This window comes from Mus musculus, chromosome 7 (assembly GCF_000001635.26).
Source record: "Mus musculus strain C57BL/6J chromosome 7, GRCm38.p6 C57BL/6J".
Classification (NCBI taxonomy): Eukaryota; Metazoa; Chordata; class Mammalia; order Rodentia; family Muridae; genus Mus; species Mus musculus.
The window spans coordinates 83,160,675-83,180,595 of record NC_000073.6 but is presented as its reverse complement, the minus strand read 5'-3'; the positions used below and the strand labels follow the sequence as shown (position 1 = coordinate 83,180,595).

General features: G+C 41.8%; 1 protein-coding gene across 2 annotated transcripts in view; it reads right to left on the bottom strand.

The window, feature by feature from the left end:
• Window positions 1-1,157: 1,157 nt before the first annotated feature.
• The window catches only part of A530021J07Rik (Riken cDNA A530021J07 gene), a 30,976-nt gene continuing 12,212 nt past the window's right edge, over window positions 1,158-19,921 (bottom strand). Inside the window, exon 5 of one of the 2 annotated variants that reach the window (NM_177895.3) lies at window positions 1,158-1,970. The gene's annotated coding sequence lies outside the window, so the exon portion shown is untranslated. Of the gene's footprint in view, window positions 1,976-19,921 lie in introns of both variants that reach the window. The other variant, XM_030242695.1, reaches the window with a different exon arrangement.

The window sequence follows — 19,921 nt, the reverse complement described above, 5'->3', positions numbered from 1 at the left end:
TGGATACAGAAAATGTGGTACATCTACACAATGGAGTACTACTCAGCTATTAAAAAGAATGAATTTATGAAATTCCTAGCCAAATGGATGGACCTGGAGAGCATCATCCTGAGTGAGGTAACACAATCACAAAGGAACTCACACAATATGTACTCACTGATAAGTGGATACTAGCCCAAAACCTAGGATACCCACGATATAAGATACAATTTCCTAAACACATGAAACTCAAGAAAAATGAAGACTGAAGTGTGGACACTATGCCCCTCCTTAGAAGTGGGAACAAAACACCCATGGAAGGAGTTACAGAAACAAAGTTTGGAGCTGAGATGAAAGGATGGACCATGTAGAGACTGCCATATCCAGGGATCCACCCCATAATCAGCATCCAAACGCTGACACCATTGCATATACTAGCAAGATTTTATCGAAAGGACCCAGATGTAGCTGTCTCTTGTGAGACTATGCCGGGGCCTAGCAAACACAGAAGTGGATGCTCACAGTCAGCTAATGGATGGATCACAGGGCTCCCAATGGAGGAGCTAGAGAAAGTACCCAAGGAGCTAAAGGGATCTTCAACCCTATAGGTGGAACAACATTATGAACTAACCAGTACCCCTGAGCTCTTGACTCTAGCTGCATATGTATCAAAAGATGGCCTAGTCGGCCATCACTGGAAAGAGAGGCCCATTGGACACGCAGACTTTGTGTGCCCCGGTACAGGGGAACGCCAGGGCCAAAGGGGGGGAGTGGGTGGGTAGGGGAGTGGGGGTGGGTGGGTAAGGGGGACTTTTGGTATAGCATTGGAAATGTAAATGAGCTAAATACCTAATAAAAAATGGAAAAAAAAAATAAAAAAATAAAAAAAAAAAAATAAAAAAAAAAAGAAAATAAAGGTGGGAATGCTGGAAAGGTAAAAAAAAAAAAAAAAAAAAAAAAAAAAAAAAAAAAAAAGAAAACGAGCATGTCTGTTACAATTGAAAAATCCCCCAAAACTTATAAGACAAGTACAATATTGAGAAAACATTTGTAATCTGTTTCATGGAGTGCTAACACACAGAAAACTCTAAGGATTTCTCTTGCTAATTAGGAAGAGAGAACCATCCCATGGGATGAAGTGGTAGAGCAATCATTCACAAAGTAGGATATTCAGAGGTCTAATAAATACATTGTATTTCTCTTTATTGTGATTAAAGACAACAGAGCAATTAAAACAAGCACAATTTTGTATTAATTTTATTAGCAGGGGTGTTTAATATTCCATCCTAAGAACAGCACAGGAAAATGAGCATGCGTCCCACCGTCCTCAGGGTTCTTTAGGTCTGGAGAGCGAAGGGAGTTTTGCAAAGGGATATGGAACATTTTTAGTATGCCCACTTTTCACAGAAACTTTCTCTTTGAAGTAAAACAAGATAATAATGCAATAATTCAAAAACCATGCAAAGCTTTTGCTTAAAATTTTATCATAAAATCAAATTGATCTCATAATTAGCCATTAAATGGTAAGGAATTATTCTAGCACAACACGATTTGACTTAACAATGACAACTATAAGCTATATGGCTACTTACAAGAAATAGAAATAGCCATGGAAGGACACCCATGACAAATGGCAGGGTGTTAACTGTAGGTTTATATGCACAAATAAGCCAGGCTTGGGCAGTATTGCCTGTACTTGAGAAGACACATTCCTTCTGTCCTTTTTGGGAGTAGAAAGCTGTCTCTTCTGTTTCCTTGGAACTGGGTGGGATTAGGATCAAGCAGTTAGTTTTAGCCAACAAAGTGTGTACAGAAGTGATCTCTATCATTTCTGGCTGGAGACATAAAAAGCTGGTGCCTAGTTCTTTCCTCTCCTCTCCTCCCTTCTTCTGCAGTAATTGTGAAGACTATGGGAGCCAGACAACGTGGGACAGTGGGGTCTTTGGTAGCCTGATGGATGAATAGTTGTAAAGAACAGAGTCTCTGCCAACCTGTGCTGGAAAAAAAAAAGGATTATGAACTAAGAATAAATCTGTTTTATTAAGCCACTGAGAATCCAGACTTAATTTATTGCTGTAGTAAAACTTAGCTAGTGTGAGTAACACACTATTTTAAAACGTAAACTCACAACAAATGGGTGTGTGAGTATGTACATGCATGCAAATGTCTATGTTTGCTTAGCAAAATATCTGAGAAATGATATTTTGAAATGCAAACTGTGACTTGCTCTGGCTGATGGATATTCCTAATTGTAATTTTCATTCTCTACTCTTTTTTTTCCCTGAACTTTCTACAATAAACATGTATTGCTTTCACATGCAAGAACACTGAATCTATTTTCATCTCAGAAAATAAAAGGCATATTGATACTATCTCAGGGGAGTGATCTTGGTTGTTGGAGGGCTAATGTTTACACTCTTTCAGCTGTTATTTGGTGAGGAGAATCATCTTTTAAGCATGATCTTCTCAGTAAACAAGCATATCGTGTTTGGGTAGGAATGTTTTCCCTCTGGACTAGTGCTGAGAAGCCTAGCGTTGAAATGGAGTATGAGATTGCCAGGGTGGATAGATGTCAAATTAGGCAGGCCGAGAGACCAGGAAGGGGAGAAAGGAGAAGGGATTGAATGAAACCCTGAGGCCAACTGGCCCACAGTCCCCTGCCTACATTCTGTCATGTTCTAGGGGTCAGTGTTCAGGGCTGGAAAGGCAAGCGTGGTCAAAGTCTGTGAAGTCAACCATGTAACTTAGGGTGATATTTGGGTTTGTCCATAGAGTATGATTCATGCTCTGATGGAGTTGAAAAGAATGAAAAGGGGCGGGACTATCTTTCAAAATGAGAGACGAAAGCAGAGACTTGGATGCTCACTCAGGAAGTGACCAGGACCTCCAGACCTTTAGCCTATGCTGTGGTTATCCCAGCTCCAGCATAGCCACTGCCACTTTCCTCAGAACTTCTCTAAGTAGGCCAGGGATGAGATGTTTGGAAACACTGGACAAAAACTGAGCCTGGAAGAGGACTCCAAGATGAGGCCATGTGCAGTGTTCAGTTGTTTTTCCTGTACCACCTAGCAATTTCTAAAGACTTCTGGAAAGTCCGCACTAGCATCTCTTTTTCTACGAGCAGCGTAATCAAGTAAATAATCATTGGCAGGGGATGGAGAGAAAGAGAGAGCGAGAAGAGCACATACTGACGACCTAAGTTCAGTGTCCAGCAGCCATGTTAGGAGGCTCTCAACTGCCTCTGAGCCCAGCTCCAGGGGATAGACCTTTCTCTTCTGGCATCCATGAGTACTTACACTCATATGCACATATCTCAAGACAGACACATACACGTGCACATAATTGAAAATAAGATAAATCTCTAAAAAATATCTATTAATAAAAGATCCTGGAGGAGGTGTGGGGGGGAGAGGTAACAAAATCCATTTTGTGATGTGTTACGATGTCTCTCATCTCCAAGTTCATGTGCCTGGTGCTCAGGGTCATCGGCAGAACTCTGAAAGCCACATTTTTGTTCTGCCAACTGCTACTGGGTTGTTCTAGTGAGAGAGAAAATGAGAAGAGAGTTGACAGATAAAATAGAAGAACATCCAGGCCACTGTAAACTTTTAGATCAGCATCAAATACTAGTCTTAGTGTCTGTACATCTCAAACATTGCATGGAGTAGATTTATTCTAAAAACATCATCTATAACTGAGTTAAAATTTTAAGTTTAACTGGGTATCCTGTGGTTTTTTTTCTATACCCTACAACCATAAGAGAAGTTCTGACAGTGTCTTCCCTCCCCACTACAGCTGAACAGGTGGTCAGAGTAGAAGCTACTGTATTGGGAGGCCAGTCCCACTCCTGTCCAAGCCTACCCCATTCCCATCACTACACTGAGGGTGGATGGGTCTTGGCTCAGCAGCATACTCTTCACAGAAGTCTGAGAATTCTCTCATAGATAATCCCAACCTTTTCCTATTCCCCTACCATTAGTGGTGGGAGCTGTGTCCTGAATTCATTGCTCCTTGATACACTGAAAACGCAAGCAGTTTCTTATACCTTTAGGTTCCTTAACAACCAAAGAGCAATTATTCACATTAAATTTTCTCGGTGAAAATTCGCTGGTGGGTTTGTTATGTTTGCAGTGGAACAGCCTGATAAGTGCATCTGCAGCTAATTCTGGAAGCAAAAGGAGTGCCACGGGAGAAACAAAAGAAAGAGCTCCAAAGAGGAAGCCAGCAGGCTGGTGACATTGTAAGGAGTGGGGCAACATGGCAGAAAAGGAAAAGCTTTGGAAGAAGAGAGTTCCAGGGCTTTGTATGCACAACTTCCAGGCTTCCTGACATGGGAATGAGAATGAGTGTTCCAGGGACTGGTGTCTTGGTAACAGAGCAGTGATGTTTGAGTATGATAAGGGCTCAGGCAAGGAAACTGGCCTGAAAGAGAATGGCCATAAGTAGAAAGATGAGCAACGGTGTCAACGTGGCTTTAGGGAGCATGAAGGGTAAATGCATCCCCTTTCTGCAAAAGCAAAGGCAGCTGGCAGGGGGAAAGACCATCCCCTGAGTCACCTAAAGGGGGCTAACCAGGAAAGGCTTCAGTGTGAATTGAAGGCCCCCTATAATGGTTCAGAGCCCAGAAAGAGGAGGGGGCACATGATGGCTATTCTTGGTTGTCAACTTGACTATGTCTGGAAGTAACTAAAACTCACAAATGGCTGGGCACCTGAGAGGGACTTTGAGGTGGAAAGACACGTCTTTAATCCAGACCTTTTAAGGAGGGAAGTTCCACCTTTAATCTGAGCCACACCTTCTGCTAGCATAAATACATAAAATCAAGGAAGGGGGAAACTCACACTGCCTATTTGCTCTCACTTTCCCTGGCAAGTTTATTTCTTTACTGGCATTAGAGCCTACTTATTTGGTATTCCAGAGTATACTGAAGACCAGCTGAGATAGCCAGTCTTGTGAACTGAACAACTACTGGATTCTTGGAACTTCCCTTGGTAGACAGCCATTATTAGACTGGCTGGACCACAGCCTATAAGCCGATAAATCCTCTGTGTGTGTGTGTGTGTGTGTGTGTGTGTGTGTGTGTGTGTGTGTGTGTGTGTGTATTTAATATATAGAATTTTATATATTAAATATAAACACACACACACACACACACACACACACGTTCTCTTCCTCTAGAGATCCCTAACTAACAGGGGTAGGTATTTTATATTTGTATATGCAGACTAGAATGAAAGGGAATCACGGGAGGTGGAGCCAACCTGAGAAAGCACATAAATGTCAAACATAAAAGAAAAAAGCACTTAGCGGGTATAGGTTATGGATGAGAGGCAGTACTGTTGGGTTTGAACATCAATGGAGTGTCAGGCAGAGGGTGGTACAGATGCTTCATAGTGTCCTGGAAATTTGAAAGAGTCATGATTCTTCCCTCAGAATTGGACAGGGTAATAGGAAAGTCTGGTATGCTACTTATTGCTCCCAACCTCCTACAAGTCAAATTTAATAACTCTAGCCTTTAGCAAGGGTGTGAGTGCTTCTGTGAACAGGGAACAGTAACCCTCCAAGGGCTATGCTTTTAAACAACACCAATTTATCTTTGTGTGGCTCTAGAGATCAAAAGTCAGCATGGGTCTCACTGGGTTACGTTGAAGGTGCTGACAAGGTTGCTTTCCTTGAGGATCTGGGAATATCTGCCTTCTGTTTTTTCTAGTATCTGGAGGTGGCCTACATTCTAGGCTCCAGCCCTGCATGGTTCTAAGCTCTTTTACCACAAACTCTTCTATCAAGAAGCCTAGATCCCCTCAGACACTCCAAGTTCCCCATTGTGTTTTTATTGACTTTTCAATCTGATCACTCCCAACAAAACTCAGGATTATTCCTTTATTACTGGATTTGTAACCAATCTTTCATATAATCTAGCATAGTGACATGAGCTTCCTGGTAAGATATGGGAATTAGGAAGTCTTCATTTCGGGCAGGAGACTATATTGCCTATCATAGGGACTACAACAGAGTGTCATAGTGTCAGTTGCCTTTACTGTGAAACTTGAGGAGAAATGGCTTTCCTGCTTATATTCCCTAAAGTGATGGCAGTTGTCATTGGAGGGTCATCTTGAGCTCCAGCAAAGGTGACAATGCCTGTGGATAAGCTAGTTTGGATGTCTCTTCCTTCCATACTAAAGGCAAGTCACATGAACAGAAGTGACAAGGGGACATTGAGCCCAATATAACAAAAATCTATTACACGTGGAAATTAGCCATTAGCTCTGGAACTCAGGTAAATGGTAAGGGATAGTCAGGGAAAGTTTGGGAGAAAGTAAGACTGCTTATAGAAACCACCCTGGCCCTTCTGTTTTGTCCTGGGGTATTGATGATGCCTTCTGTGTATCTCTTGCCTAAAGACACTCCTCCATAGAGAAACAGTAGCTTAAAACAGAGGTTAAGAGCAAAATGGTACCTCAGACACTATACTATTTGTAACTTGGCTACCAGAGTTTTTGTTCTAGAACATCTGCCAAATCATCCAGCTAGAAAGGCTTACTGAATATGCTAAGCTAGAAAAAAACATATTTACTTGCTCATAGACCCTCTATCTAACTGACTATGATGCAACAAAAGTCAGATGTCTGAGTACTAACTTCCCAACCAAAAAAAATCAAGGAACACTGAGGGTAGCTCCAAAGAAATATCTAGATGGAGGCCTGGTAGACAAACTGCACCCTAGCCATGCATGTTTAAGCCACCATTCACTTCTTCCTACGTTAGGTTCATTTCACCCTTGGTGAGTCATCCAGGCCTGCAAAACAAGCACACTGCAAGCATATATGCACATGCATGCATGCACACACTCACATATGCATGCAGGAATGCATGTGGATGGTAAACTCATCACCCTCTGTCATGACTCTTCATGCTTCCTGCTGCATAGAGCATTTTCACACAGAGCATCATCTCCAGATGTTTCTGCTCTTGTCTATTGTCACACCACACCCTTATTTTTCAAATGAAGAAGTGATCTCCGGAGATGACGTGACCTGACCGGTAATGATTGAACTCTCTGAGCTGTCTTCTGTGGTTGTCTTTGGGATACGGTGAAGATAGCTAGCTTCTTTTCTCACAGAACACCAAGTCAGGGAGAGCTCTGGCTGTGAGGGGAGCAGTAAGGATGTGAAAATGAATGCATTACATGCAGCAGTGGAGAGATAACATCCAGAGCGGCTGAAGGGAATAACATTCTTGGGCAATGGTGGTGTCCATAGTGCTGGGCTCAGAAGGAGGAGAAGAGGAAGAGAGGAGGAACAGAGATGGAAAAGTCACAGTTTTGCTTTGAGAACAATGAGACTGCAGTTGAGGTGGTGATGATTAGTCCTAGTTGTCAACATGGTCCAATTGGGCAACGTCTAGGGCATTAGTACAGAGGAATGACATTGAGAGGAGAGAGAGAACTTACCACTAATGGGTCTGGCACATTACAAAGAAGTGTGAGGAAGGCAGCAACCTTACCTGTAAGCCTCTTTTTTTCCTGAGGGAGGTTGTCCCTCAGGCTGTCATTGCCCACTGATATATCCCAGATGCTTCAGTTTTTCAAAGGGGACTCGGTATCAGTGACTCCCTTGAACTCTTCAAGCATCCAGCACCAGACTCCCTATATGAGGTTTCCTTCTTACTGTGCCAATACCCAACACAAGCAGCCTAAGAACCGAATTGGCCTCATGGCAGAGAAGGCACCATGGATAGAGTGGGGCAGCCTGTGGCCACAAGAGCAGGTATCAGCCACTTCTCATGTGGCACTAACTTTGGCTGGAATCTCAGAAGTGAGTACAATTTTTTTTAGGTCCAATACCAGACATCCACTTCTGCTAGCTGGACCATACATCTCAAAGGTTCTACACTTTCTCCAAACAGTAGCACCAGCTGGGGATCAAGTAAGTGTTCAAACATATGAGCCTGAAGGGGACTGAACCACAATAGGCACCTGACTGTGTTCTCTACCATGCAAATGGCTACTATTAAATTATCCAGCCTTTATCATATAATCCGAGTCAACAGTCCCTTTGTATAACATATATTATTGGTTTTGTTCCTCAAACTAACTGTGGCATATGACCCTGTGTGGGATCACATAACTGAATGCACAGGCAGTCATAAAATTTTTCAACAATAGGTTTCTAAGCATGCATCCACTAAGAGTTAACTCAGGACAGGTGAGAGTGTGGACTACAGAGGCTAGCAGCTTCTGGGACAGGCGAGAGCCACAGAGCTTCTGGGGTAGCACCATTTTCGGGCTCCAGACATCCGGCCACCTTCCTAGCCAGAGGACAGGTGTCCACCCAGCCTGGGAGGCCTTTGCCTCAGGATCTGCGGGAGCCATCTTGGTTCCAGGACTCCTAGGAAAGTAGACTACACAGGTGAGAGTGTGGACTACTGAAACAACAGCTTCTGTCATAGGCCAAAGCAACACAGCTTCTGGGAAAGATCCTATTTTGGGCCTTCATCTTCGTCCAGGAGGAGGTCCAAACACCAGATAACTGTGCACCTTCCCTGAAAGAGGAGAGCTTGCCTGCAGACAACCAGCCACCTTCCTGGCCAGAGGACAGGTGTCCACCCGGCCCGGGAGGCTTCTGCCTCAGTTTCCACCGAAGCCACCTTGGTTCCGGGACTCTGACCACTGAAACTCAGAGGAGAGATCTAGTCTCCCAGGTCTGCTGATAGAGGGTAACAAAATCACCAGAGGAACAATCTCTAAACAGAGACAACTATAACAACTAACGCCAGAGATTACCAGATGGCGAAAGGTAAACGTAAGAATCTTACTAACAAAAACCAGGACCACTCACCATCATCAGAACCCAGCACTCCCACTTCGCCCAGTCCAGGTCACCCCAACATACCCGAAAAGCTAGACCTGGATTTAAAAGTATATCTCATGATGATGGTAGAGGACATCAAGAAGGACTTAAATAACTTACTTAAAGAAATACAGGAAAACACTGCTAAACAGGTAGAAGACATTAAAGAGGAAGTACGAAAATCCCTTAAAGAATTGCAGGAAAACACAACCAATCAGGTAGAAGACATTAAAGAGGAAGCACAAAAATCACTTAAAGAATTGCAGGAAAACACAACCAAACAAGTGATGGAATTGAATAAAAGTATCCAAGACCTAAAAAGGGAAGTAGACACAATAAAGAAAACCCAAAGTGAGGCAACGCTGGAGATAGAAACCCTAGGAAAGAAATCTGGAACCATAGATGTGAGCATCAGCAACAGAATACAAGAGATGGAAGAGAGAATCTCAGATGCAGAAGATTCCATAGAGAACATCAGCACAACAATCAAAGAAAATGCAAAATGCAAAAAGATCCTAACTCAAAACATCCAGGACACAATGAGAAGACCAAACCTACGAATAATAGGAGTGGATGAGAATGAAGATTTTCAACTCAAAGGACCAGCAAATATCTTCAACAAAATTATAGAAGAAAACTTCCCAAATCTAAAGAAAGAGATGCCCATGAACATACAAGAAGCCTACAGAACTCCAAATAGACTGGACCAGAAAAGAAATTCCTCCCAACACATAATAATCAGAATAACAAATGCACTAAATAAAGATAAAATACTAAAAGCAGTAAGGGAAAAAGTAATATATAAAGTAATTATATAAAGGCAAAGTCAAGTAATATATAAAGGCAAGCCTATCAGAATTACACCAGATTTTTCACCAGAGACTATGAAAGCCAGAAGAGCCTGGACAAATGTTATACAGACACTAAGAGAACACAAATTCCAGCCCAGACTACTATAACCAGCCAAACTCTCAATTACCATCGATGGAGAAACCAAACTATTCCACGACAAAACCAAATTCACACATTATCTTTCCACGAATCCAGCCCTTCAAAGGATAATAACAGAAAAAAAAAACAATACAAGGACAGAAACCACACCCTAGAAAAAGCGAGAAGATAATCCCTCAACAAACCAAAAAGAAGACAGCCACAAGAACAGAATGCCAACTTTAACAACAAAAATGACAGGAAGCAACAATTACTTTTCCTTAATATCTCTTAATATCAATGGACTCAACTCCCCAATAAGAAGATATAGACTAACAAAATGGCTACACAAACAAGACCCAACATTTTGCTGCCTACAGGAAACTCATCTCAGAGAAAAAGACACTACCTCAGAATGAAAGGCTGGAAAACAATTTTCCAAGCAAATGGTCTGAAGAAACAAGCTGGAGTAGCCATTCTAATATCTAACAAAATCGACTTCCAACCCAAAGTAATCAAAAAAGACAAGGAGGGGCACTTCATACTCATCAAAGGTAAAATCTTCCAAGAGGAACTCTCAATTCTGAATATCTATGCTCCAAATACAAGGGCAGCCACATTCATTAAAGACACTTTAGTAAAGCTCAAAGCACACATTGCACCTCACACAATAATAGTGGGAGACTTCAACACACCACTTTCACCAATGAACAGATCATGGAAACAGAAACTATACAGGGACACAGTGAAACTAACAGAAGTGATGAAACAAATGGACTTAACAGACATCTACAGAACATTTTATCCTAAAACAAAATGATATACCTTCTTCTCAGCACCTCATGGTACCTTCTCCAAAATTGACCACTTAATTGGTCACAAAACAAGCCTCAACATATACAAAAATATTGAAATTGTCCCATGCATCCTATCAGATCACCATGGACTAAGGCTGATCTTCAATAACAAAATAAATAATAGAAAGCCAACATTCACATGGGAACTGAACAACACTTCTCAATGATACCTCGGTCAAGGAAGGAATAAAGAAAGAAATGAAGGACTTTTTGGATTTTAATGAAAATGAAGCCACAACATACCCAAACTTATGTGACACAATGAAAGCATTTCTAAGAGGAAAACTCATAGCTCTGAGTGCCTCCAAAAAGAAACTAGAGAGTGCACACATTAGCAGCTTGACAACACGCCTAAAAGCTCTAGAACAAAAGGAAGAAAATTCACGCAAGAGGAGTAGAAGGCAGAAAATAATCAAACTCAGGGGCAAAATCAAACAAGTGGAAACAAGAAGAACTATTCAAAGAATCAACCAATCGAGGAGCTGGTTCTTTGAGAAAATCAACAAGATAGATAAGCCCTTAGCCAGACTCACTAGAGGGCACAGGGAAAGCATCCTAATTAACAAAATCAGAAATGAAAAGGGAAACATAACAACAGATCCTGAAGAAATCCATAACACCATCAGATCCTTCTACAAAAGGCTATACTCAACAAAACTGGAAAACCTGGATGAAATGGACAACTTTCTAGACAGATACCAGGTACCAAAGTTAAATCAAGATTAGGTTAATAATCTAAACAGTCCTATATTCCCTAAAGAAATAGAAGCAGTCATTAATAGTCTCCCAACCAATAAAAGCACAGGACCCTATGGGTTTAGTGCAGAGTTCTATCAGACCTTCAAAGAAGATCTAATCCCAATTCTTGACAAACTTTTCCACAAAATAGAAACAGAAGGTACTCTACCCAACTCATTCTATGAAGCCACAATTACTCTGTTACCTAAACCACAAAAAGACCCAACAAAGATAGAGAACTTCAGACCAATTTCCCTTATGAATATCGATGTAAAAATCCTCAATAAAGTTCTTGTTAACTGAATCCAAGAACACATCAAAACAATCATCCATCCTGACCAAGTAGGTTTCATCCCAGGGATGCAGGGATGGTTCAATATACGGAAATCCATCAACATAATCCAGTATATAAACAAACAAAGACAAAAACCACATGATCATCTTGTTAGATGCTGAGAAAGCATTTGACAAAATCATGATAAAAGTCTTTGAAAGATCAGGAATTCAAGGCCCATACCTAAACATGATAAAAGCAATCTACAGCAAAGCAGTAGCCAACGTCAAAGTAAATGGTGAGAAGCTGGGAGCAATCCCACTAAAATCAGGGACTAGACAAGGCTGTCCACTCTCTCCCTACCTATTCAACATTGTACTTGAAGTCCTAGCCAGAGCAATTTGACACCAAAAGGAGATCAAGGGGATACAAATTGGAAAAGATGAAGTCAAAATATCACTATTTGCAGATGATATGATAGTATATATAAAGTGACCCTAAAAATTCCACCAGAGAACTCCTAAGCCTGATAAACAGCTTCAGTGAAGTAGCTGGATATAAAATTAACTCAAACAAGTCAATGGCCTTTCTGTACACAAAGGATAAACAGGCTGAGAAAGAAATTAGGGAAACAACACCCTTCTCAATAGTCACAAATAATATAAAATACTTTGGCGTGACTCTAACTAAGGAAGTGAAAGATCTGTATGATAAGAACTTCAAGTCTCTGAAGAAAGAAATTAAAGAAGATCTCAGAAGATGGAAAGATCTCCCATGCTCATGGATTGGCAGGATCAATATAGTAAAAATGGCTATCTTGCCAAAAGCAATCTACAGATTCAATGCAATCCCCATCAAAATTCCAACTCAATTCTGCAACGAATTAGAAAGGGCAATCGGCAGATTCATCTGGAATAACAAAAAACCAAGGATAGCAAAAACTCTTCCAAGGATAAAAGAACCTCTGGTGGAATCACCTTGCCTGACCTAAAGCTGTACTACAGAGCAATTGTGATAAAAACTGCATGGTAGTGGTATAGTGGCAGACAAGTAGACCAATGGAACAAAATTGAAGACCCAGAGATGAACCCACACACCTATGGTCACTTGATCTTTGACAAGGGAGCTAAAACCATCCAGTGGAAAAAAGACAGCATTTTCAACAAATGGTGCTGGCACAAGTGGCAGTTATCATGTAGAAGAATGCGAATTAATCCATTCCTATCTCCTTGTACTAAGGTTAAATCTAAGTGGATTAAGGAGCTCCACATAAAACCAGAGACACTGAAACTTATAGAGGATAAAATAGGGAAAAGCCTCGAAGATATGGGTACAGGGGAAAAATTCCTGAATAGAACAGCAATGGCTTGTGCTGTAAGATCAAGAATCGATAAATGGGACCTCATAAAATTGCAAAGCTTCTGCAAGGCAAAAGACACTGTCAATAAGACAAAAAGACCACCAACAGATTGGGAAAGGATCTTTACTTATCCCAAATTGGATAGGGGACTAATATCCAATATATATAAAGAACTCAAGAAGGTGGACTCCAGAAAATCAAAGAACCCCATTAAAAATGGGGCTCAGAGCTGAACGAAGAATTCTCATGTGAGGAATACCGAATGGCAGAGAAGCACCTGAAAAAATGTTCAATATCCTTAATCATCAGGGAAATGCAAATCAAAACAACCCTGAGATTCCACCTCACACCAGTCAGAATGGCTAAGATCAAAAATTCAGGTAACAGCAGATGCTGGTGAGGATGTGGAGAAAGAGGAACACTCCTCCATTGTTGGTGGGATTGCAGGCTTGTACAACCACTCTGGAAATCAGTCTGGTGGTTCCTCAGAAAATTGGACATAGTACTACCGGAGGATCCCGCAATACCTCTCCTGGGCATATATCCAGAAGATGCCCCAACTGGTAAGAAGGACACATGCTCCACTATGTTCATAGCAGCCTTATTTATAATAGCCAGAAGCTGGAAAGAACCCAGATGCCCCTCAACAGAGGAATGGATACAGAAAATGTGGTACATTTACACAATGGAGTACTACTCAGCTATTAAAAAGAATGAATTTATGAAATTCCTAAGCAAATGGATGGACCTGGAGGGCATCATCCTGAGAGAGGTAACCCAATCACAAAGGAACTCGCACAATATGTACTCACTGATAAGTGGATATTAGCCCAGAAACTTAGGATACCCAAGATATAAGATACAATTTGCTAAATGCTTGAAACTCAAGAAGAACGAAGACCAAAGTGTGGACACTTTGCCCCTTCTTAGAAATGGGAACAAAACACTCATGGAAGGAGTTACAGAGACAAAATTTGGAGCTGTGATGAAAGGATGGACCATCTAGTGATTGCCATATCCAGGGATCCATCCCATAATCAGCTTCCAAAAGGCTGACACCATTGCATACACTAGCAAGATTTTGCTGAAAGGACCCAGATATAGCTATCTCTTGTGAGACTATGCCGGGGCCTAGCAAACACAGAAGTGGATGCTCACAGTCAGCTATTGGATGGGTCAAATGGCCTCCAATGGAGGAGCTAGAGAAAGTACCCAGGGAGCTAAAGGGAACTGCAACCCTATATGTGGAACAACAATATGAACTAACCAGTACCCGGGAGCTCTTGTCTCTAGCTGCATATGTATCAAAAGATGGCCTAGTCAGCCATCACTGGAAAGAGAGACCCTTTGGACTTGCAAACTTTATATGCCCCAGTACAGGAGAATGCCAGGGCCAAAAAGGGGGAGTGGGTGGGTAGGGGATTGGGGGGTTGGGTATGGGGGACTTTTGGGGTAGCATTGGAAATGTAAATGAGGAAAATACCTAATAAAAAAAGAGAAAAAAAAGAGTTAACTCAGAAGCAAGTGTATAATAAATCTGAGATATCTCTGGCTGTGTCTATCTGGGTTGCATTGTACTACTTGGCTATGGTGCTAACTCTTAACACACAACATGCACACACCATCACGCCACACAGCACCAGCAAATGCTGCCCCAAACACCTCAGTTCAGATTCAAAACCACTATATGTTATGAATTACACTGTTTTAACAGTACAAACCTGTCTGCTTTTATAGAAACATGATGGTTTAATTATAGCCACTTTGAGCTCATCCTGCCCTTGAGTCAAGAGGCTAAGAAAACAGTAACAGTGTTACCAGGGTGACTGATCTAGACTTCCAAGGGAAAACTGGAATGGTGTTGTACAGTGGAGGCAAGGGAAAGTGGGCCTGGAGTACAAGAAATCCCTCAGGGCACCTCCTCTTACCCCTATGGTTTATGACCATGGGAAATGACAATATAATCCAGGCAGAATGAGAAATGGCTCAAGTCCTTTAGGAATGAAGGTTTCCTTTCCCTTTCCAGGTAAAGAAGAAGACCTGCTGAAGGTAGTGGGAGTATAGAATGGCTAGAAATCAGCTGTAAATATTAGCTCTGACCATATGCCAGTTTCAGAAAAGCAATGTAATTGTTGTGAATGTGCCTTTCCTGCTTTGTTAATACATATCACATATATACATAATACATATCATATATTTATTAATGTAATATATATGTAGTGGTTATCACGAGAATGACTCCCATAAGCTCATATTGTAGAATGCCTAGTTACAAGGGAGTTGAACTATTTAAAAGGGATTAGAAGCCGGGCATGGTGGCACATGCCTTTAATCCTAGCACTTGGGAAGAAGAGGCAGGCAGATTCAAGGCCAGCCTGGTCTACAAAGTGAATTCCAGGATAGCCAGAGCTACAGAGAAACCCTGTCTCAAAAAATAAATAAATAAATAAATAAATAAATAAATAAATAAATAAATAAATAAAAATAAATAAAATAAAATAAAATAAAATAAAATAAAATAAAATAAAAAAGGAATTAGAAGAATTGGGAGGTGTGACCTTGTTAGAGTAGGTGTGGCCTTATTGGAGGAAATGTGTCTCTGGGGATAGATTTTAAGGTTTCAAAAGCCCAGTTTCTGTCCCACCCTGTCTCTTTCTGTCTCTTTCTGTCTCTTTCTATCTCTCTTTGTCAATCTCTATCTCTGTCTATGTCTTTCTTTTTCTCTTTCTTGTTCTCCTCCCTCTCCCTCTCCCTCTCCCTCTCCCTCTCCCTCTCCCTCTCCCTCTCCCTCTCCCTCTCCCTCCCCCTCTCCCTCTCCCTTTCCCTCTCCATCTCCCTCATCTCTCTCTCCATCTCCATCTCTATCCCTGTCTCTATCTGAATGTTTCCTGCTGATCAGGAAATAAAGCTCTCAGCTACTGCTGCAGTGACTGACCTGTCTGTCTAGTTTCCACCATGATGATAATGGACTAACCATCTGGAACTGTAAGCCAGCCTCCAGTGGCTAAGACTATATATAAGTGAATATATATATATATATATATATATATATATATATATATATATATTATATATATATATATATTATATTATTATATTATTATTATCCATGTTTTCTTTCCCTTCCTGTTTGTTTACTGTACAATATAATATGGAGTTATGGACATTTACTATTGTTAGCTCTATATAGTCATATTTAAGTTATGCAATTTCAAATTTTTTAAGCATCCTTATGGGAGGTTGTTACCTATTCTGGAGAAAGGATTAATATATATGTAATTATATTAATATTATAATTAATTATAAAATATTATATATAATATTAATGTTATATTATTCCTTTATAAATGAAATGATTGTGCTGTGTTGTATAAAATTATGGCTATCTAACTGTATTTATTTAGAAATTAAGTATGCTATAGGAGATGTGGTTGAATGTCTGGTAGACTCATATGTCTGGACTTAACCTTTAATTTGACTAGATTAAGAGTGCCTTAGTTAGGATTACTTACTGTGAAGAGAAACCATGTCCAAGGCAAATCGTAGCAGAAAGCATTTGTTTGGAGGCTGGCTTACAGTTTCAGGGGTTTAGTCCATTATTATCATGGTGGGATCATAGCAATATGAGTCGTGCTGGAGCAGTGGTGGAAAGCTAAATCCTGATCCCCAGACCAAGAGAGAAATGCTGGGCTTGGGTTGAGCTTTGTTAACCCTGTAAGCTCAGCCCCCAGTGACACATTTCCTCCGACCAAGCCACACCCATTCCAATAAGGCCAAACCTTCTAATTCTTCTAATTCTTCTCAAGTAGTTCCACTCCCTAGTAACTAAGCACTCAAATATATGAGCCTATGGGCAGCATTCCTATTCAAAACACCACACAGAGGTTTTAAAAGGAGTTATGGGACTGGCAAAACATACCTGTATGTCTGCAAGGGTGTTCTCAGGGAGAACTGACCCATGAGACAGTGACTGAGACAGGAAATGTCCTGGTTAGCTTTAACTGTCAGCTTGACACAATCTACAGTCTTCTGAGAAGGAAGACTCATTTAAGGGGTTGCTAAGATCAGATTGGTCTGTGAGCATTTTTGCAGGAGATTCTTTTAATTGTAACTGCTATAGAAAGGCCCAGCCCACTGTGAGCAGCACTATTCCCTAGGCAGGAAACACTAGACTGTATATAACACAAACAAGCAACAACAACAAAACTTGGTTAAGCATGAGCCTCTGAGTGAGCCAGCGTGCAGAATTCCTCCATGCTTTCTGCTTCGCGTTCCTATTGAGCTCCTGTCCAGACTTCCCTCAGTGATGAACCATAGCCTGTAAAATACAATAAACCCTTTCCTCCCTCTGCTCCTTTTGGTCAGTGCTTTTATCACAGAAACAGAAATGAAGCAAGAACAGAAATGTTCTCCTTCAGTGTGGGATGCATCTTCCGACAGGCAGCAGGCAGCTCAGATAAAAAGAAGTCTGAGAAAAAGCAGTCTGCTTGTCTGCCAGTCCTTTCTTCCTGAGAGAGCATGTCTACCACAGCTGCCATCACCCATAGGCATCACACTCCGGCTCCGTGGGCCTTTCAGTGGGCATTGTGAAAATTCTTTCATATACTACATCCTGACAGCAGTTTCCCCTCCCTCCTCTCCTTCCAGTCCCTCCTCTCCACTCCCTTCTCCCCAGATCCACTCCTCTTTCCTGTCCCTTAAAAAAAGTTCAGGCCTCCCAGGGATAGCATAGCAACAGAACTTGGCATATCAAGTTAGGAGTTATGGAAACAAACTGTGGAGCAGAGACTGAAGGAAAGGAAATCCAGAGACTGCCCTACCTGGGGATTCATCCCATACACAATCACCAAACCCAGACTCTATTGTGGATGCCAATAAGTGCTTGCTGACAAGAGCCTGATATAGCTGTGCATGAGAGACTCTGCCAGGGCCTGGCAAATACAGAAGTGGATGCTCACAGCCATCCATTGGACGGAGCAGAGGGTTCCCAATGAAGGAGCTAGAGAAAGGACCCAAGGATCTGACAGGGTTTGCAGCCCCATAGGAGGAACATCAATATGAACTAGCCAGTACCCCCAGAGCTCCCAGGGACTAAACCACCAACCAAAGAATACACATGGTAGGACCCATGGCTCTAGTTGCATATGTAGCAGAGGATGGCCTAGTTGGTCATCAATGGGAGGAGAGGCCCTTGGTCCTGTGAAGGCTCTAAGCCCCAGTGTAGGGGAATGCCAGGGCCAGGAAGTGGGAGTGGGTGGGTTGGTGAGCAGGGGAAGGGAGAAGGGGATAGAGCCAGACTACCAGGGGGGATTGGAATACTACTCCATAATAGAGGTGGGAAATTTGTCTGGAGTGCAGCTCTAGCAGAGGCAGCTGCTAGTATTACCATCCCCATGACGAAGGTCCATGGGAAACTACAATACAATCTTACATGGTGGCAAATGGCTCAGGATCTACAGGAATGAAGATAGGGTCACCTCCTTCAGGAGCTTCAGGAATAAATGTAGGGTCACCTCCATCAGGTAAAAAAATCATGATCTGCCGCTACCTTGGCAACCCTGACTGTACTTAGGAATCACTTTTGGGCACTCAGTGCCAAGTGTGTTCCTGAAGTCTTTCCAATTTTCATAAGTCATTTCCTACTCAGAGACAAAGCTGAGTCTCCAGGGTTTGCTGCGAAGAACAGGTGAAAAAATGTGCCTTGTGCCCTCATCTCCCTACAGAAATGACTAGAGAGGTCAGGTGCCCTGACCAAGCTGCTCTGTTGCCACTGTTCTTTTGTGCAGCACGGAGGTGTTTCACCGGAAGGTATATGCTCTCTGAAGGCTCACGATGTCTGCCAAACAATCAATGCTGATATTTACGAGCACCGAACCTGCCAGGCATCTCCTCAGTGCTTACTGTGTCCAGTAGGTCACCATTTCTGGGAAGGTATACCCTAATAGCCTCCCTCTGCAGAGGAAGAAAGAGGCCTCACGTCATTAAGATCTCTGTCCTGTGTGCCAGATAGTTCTGACTCCAGACACTGTGCAGCGAACTGATGACAAGAGGAGGGGAAAGGAGCTCACCAACTTCCATGGGGAGATAACGTGTTTTTACACAGTGCTCCCTGGAGGAAGAAAAGGCTTTGCTTTTGTGGCCTTCATCTGGATTCACAGCTTCTGCTCAGTAAGGGAGGTGGGTGTGTGGGTTTGAAGAAGCAGGTCTCCACTTTGCTCCAGAAAAAAATGACTCACCAAAGCAGTGAGACTTAGAAAGCTAGGCACCCACACCAAATGGCCCTGATGAAATGTTCTAGAATCTGGAGCTGATATTTTCCAACTCTAGATGTTATTAGGCTAGGCATTGTTGTGTTCCTTGTTTTTAGTGGAGAAGGAAGGCAGATACCAGCTCTGGAGGAGAGGATGAAGGTGGAGACAGAGAAGCAAAGTCGAAAACTGTTGGATATTATGTTACTTTTCTCCTACTCTGTATCAAATACCAGACAACATAAGAAAGATTCCATTTGATTCCTGGTTTCAGGAGGTGTCAGTTCATAGTGGTAGGGAAACTATAGAGAGACCAGCTCTGTCCATAATGGTGGTGCTATAGTTGCATCTATTCACATTGTGACAGACAAGAAACCAGAGAAGAGCCAGGACCAGGGGTTATAGGTTACCTTCAAAAGCATCTCCCTAGTGTCGTGCTTCAACCAACTTCAGAAAGTTCCACATTTTCTATAGTATCACCACCAGCCGGAGAATAAGTGACCAAAATAGGAGCCAATGGGTGACATTTCAGATTCAAAATATAATTCAGCCCCTACCCCCCAGTAATTATGATCATCTGATAATGCAAAACCTATTTACTCTAACTTCAAAAATATCCTTACTCTTAACAATTATAATATTGTTCAACAGGCCAAAGTTCAGAGTCCCTTCAGACATTCAAGCCA